This window comes from Pteropus vampyrus, unplaced genomic scaffold (assembly GCF_000151845.1).
Source record: "Pteropus vampyrus isolate Shadow unplaced genomic scaffold, Pvam_2.0 Scaffold487, whole genome shotgun sequence".
Taxonomy (NCBI): Eukaryota; Metazoa; Chordata; class Mammalia; order Chiroptera; family Pteropodidae; genus Pteropus; species Pteropus vampyrus.
The window spans coordinates 165,348-169,037 of record NW_011889268.1 but is presented as its reverse complement, the minus strand read 5'-3'; the positions used below and the strand labels follow the sequence as shown (position 1 = coordinate 169,037).

At 46.9% G+C, this 3,690-nt stretch overlaps 1 protein-coding gene across 1 annotated transcript in view; it reads left to right on the top strand.

The window, feature by feature from the left end:
- Positions 1 to 3,690, top strand: part of LOC105307287 (neuronal acetylcholine receptor subunit alpha-7) — a 113,474-nt gene that overhangs the window by 101,168 nt on the left and 8,616 nt on the right. The window lies entirely within an intron of this gene.

The window sequence follows — 3,690 nt, the reverse complement described above, 5'->3', positions numbered from 1 at the left end:
GTTGGTCTGGTAAGTTACGCTTTTACCAGCCTGACCGCTGACACCCCACCTGTCGGGGTGGGGGGGGACCAGACTCAGTCAGGGGGTCTCTGTGGACTCCAGGAGACTCGGGTGTCCTGTGCTGTCCCATGACGCTGGGGAGTCGAGTTCACTCTGTCCCACAAAACGCAAAGGGCAGTTGAGTTCTCTTAGAGTCGACAGCCCAGTGGAGCAGCTAATGCGAAATGACACCCTGTTATACGTTTTTGAAAGAAATAAGGATGAGATGCTTCACATGTACGGACAGTGATTAGTCTGAGAACTTGGTGGGTCCGTGTAATGCTCACGTGCTCCCTACTTCTCCTCCGTGTGTCTGGGCGGGGGGCCAGGGCTCCCCGTGTGGCAGGCATGCGGGAGGATGCAATGGCCGTTGGCTTTCCTAGACGACAAGCCCGTTGTGGTCAGCTGCGGGGGGCGGGGGTGGCTGGCTGACGGTGCTGACAGCCAGCAGCTACAGCTTCTGGCTTTGGGGGGTCTGCTCCCCCACACCCGTCTACCCAGCTTCAGCCCAGGACGTGGGGTTCCCTGGAGATGTGTGCTTTGAAAGCGAGGGAAACCTAGTTTTAAACCTATGGGGTGACAGAATCCCACACTTGGATTATCTGGCCGACAGTGGCCACCTTGCCTCTTCCTGTGTCCCTTATGTTTTAACGAGATCGCAGGGGGACAGAGTTGATCTCTCCTACCTTATTGTTTCCCCAGCAACTGCCCAGAACTCACAACCACGGGAGCCTGTGAGCCCCGGGGATCTTTAATGCGCTGCTCACCCCCGAGATACGCACGTCGTGAGCGAAGATTAGATTTTTCAGAGCAAAAGAAATTGCATAGATTCCTCCCGCCGTTTGTCTCGCTCATTTCTGGGCGGTGAGCATGGATTCGTTTGCACCGAGGAAGACGGCAGCTCACGCGTGTTCCGTGTGTGTGCACACGCGTGTGCGCGGGCTCAGAGAGGACACCGTGCTTGCAGGAAGGTTCGTGAATCGTTGCATCCCATCGTGGCGACATCCTCCCAGTCTACATGGGATGGGTGAACAATGCACAATGGTTCCCCCCCTATTAAACTATCTTTAGAAAGCTGTAGGATGTTTTGATACATAAAGGGACGCTTCACACGCCTCATTGCTCGCTGCCAATGGATCCCTACTGCGCTTCGGCTTTATAAAGGAAACCTTTGTGGTTTTGCATTTTCTAAAGAAAAAGAAACAGAAGCAGTTCGCTTAAGGACACCCAAATAACCACTCTGCCGTTTGAAAAGGGAATCACGAGGAAGAGAGACGCACACACGGTCACACACGTACGAATGCCCGAAGCGACACCCTTGCTTTCTCTCCTTACTGGGGACCCCTGGGGACCACCAGTGAGTTTGGAGGAGGCGGGGAAATTTCCAGAAAGGAAGGAGGGGCGTGGGGAGAGGGGAGACAGCCCCTAACAGCGTGCGCAGGTCCGCCTCGTTCTCTGTCACTTCTTCGTGTCCTGGTTTCTCTCTCTAGACTCTGATTTCTTCCCCGTAGGAGTGACCGTCGAGACTATTTGCAGTTTTTATTTTTGTACGCGAATCTGCCATGAGCGTCCTCGTGCGGATATCTCGGTATCAGTTCCGATTCGGAAATGAAATTCCTGCAGTCGAGGCTCTGGGCGTTTCGCATTTTGACACACGTCACCAGATCCAAACGCCGATCGCTGGCTACACCTGACGAGGCTGTGAGGACTTTCCTGACACTGACTAGTATCGACTTAATTTTTTTCCGATCCGATTGGCAAAAAAAAAAAAAAAATTTCAGTATTATTCCTATTAAACTCGCTTTACTATGAGTGAAGTTCGAACATCTTTTCAAAATGTTTTTGGCCGTTTCAGCGTTTGTAAATTTATGTCCTTTCCACAACTTTCCGTTGGGTTATTTGGCTTTTTCTTAATCAATTGGCCTGTGCCCTGTCTGCTCACGTCTCGAAATATTTTACGTGCTTATTATTTGTCTTCCGATGTCATTGGTTGCTTTGTTTATTTCTCGGCATAAAGAAAGCGTAAAGTTTTATGTTGACGATGTATTCATGTCCTCTGTAGATCCTGATATTCGTTTCTTGTTTCAAAAGGCCTTTCCCGTTCCGAAGATATAAATAAACTTACGTTTTCTTCTAACTCCTTATAGTTTCGTTTGTTTGCCTTTACGTTTTCTAACTCCTTGGAATTCACTTCCTGCAGGTACTGTGGGTAAGATGCATTTTTTCCTCTCTCTTCATGATCGGTCGTTTGCGCCCACAAATTATGAGCAGTGCATTCGCGTAATACAATATAATCTTCTCCGCGCTTGTTCAAAATGCCACCTTTTCATAGACTAAATTCCTTTGAGTGTTTAGATCTTTCTGTTTTATTGATATCTCTGCATAAATGCTTTTAAATTCTGAGACTTTATATTAGTATCAAATATTAATATTAAATGGGCGTTTTCAAGTCAACGCTACCTTCAACTCTCTCTCTCTCTGTCTCTCTCTCTCTCTCTCTCTCTCACACACACACACACACACACACACGTTCATTTTTTAAATTGGGGTCACAGTGAATTTAAAGATGGTCGAGCCTTTCTATGCAGGAATGCTGCAATCTCGGCTTATATTCTATATCCAATTTTATGTCACTCGGTGGGTTTACGGTATTGCAAAGACAGGTCCTATACGTTTCTTGTCATTTATTTCTAGATATCGCTCGGCTACCGTTTTCAATGGAATGTTCTTCCATTTTCTTTTCTAACGGGATAGACAGGAAAGTAGTACATTTTGTATATTAATGTCATCATCGACCGTCGTCGTTGTGATTTCTTTTTGTCTCTAAGATATTTTTTTGGCTTCCTTTTTCCTTTATTGCTTTCCCTGAGCCAGCTGCATGTGAGAACAGTGTTAAGTCATGGGGATTCGGGTGGCACACCTGTCCTGTCCCCCGGCATTAATGGGGTGGTTTAATGTCTCACCATATCGCTTGTACGAAGACACACACTTTCGTTGTCATAGTCAAAAAGAGTAGCTATGTCTACTCCAACTGTTAAGGCTTTCTGGGGAAAATGCGGGTGGCGGATTTGTGTCACAGCCTGCTCGGTACCCACGGAGATGCTCGGGTTCCCCCTTCACGCCCCTACTATGTTGCGTTATCTCGACAGAGTCCCCAAGTCCGAACCACCATTGAGAAATATCACCACTTGTGACTTGTGCTGTCAAAATTCACGGTTGAGATGACTCATTCTACAGATTGCTTTTTTTTGTACTAAACAATGAAACCAAAAAATCTCTGGGCTTCGCAACCATCCGCTGGGTTTAGAAGCATCTTCTACTCAGGTGTAGGAGAACTCGCCTGGGGCTGTCCGGGGGGCATTGGCACGTATCTGGGTCTCTCCTCGGGCAGGTGAGATCCTCGACCACGTCGGGAGTCATTGTAGTTACATATTTTTTTTAGAAAATTAATCGCCATCCATTTGTCAGCATTATGTGCCTAGTTTTGCGATATAGGCACTTAACATTTTAAAATTTCCTCTGTGTTCATGGTTATATTTCTTTTCCTAATCACTGCGTGCATTTTTCCTTCTGGTTTTTTGTTTGTTTGTTTGTTTGTTTTTGATTTGGCTCGCTAAGGATGTTGTTTATATTTTCAGACACCATGTGCTC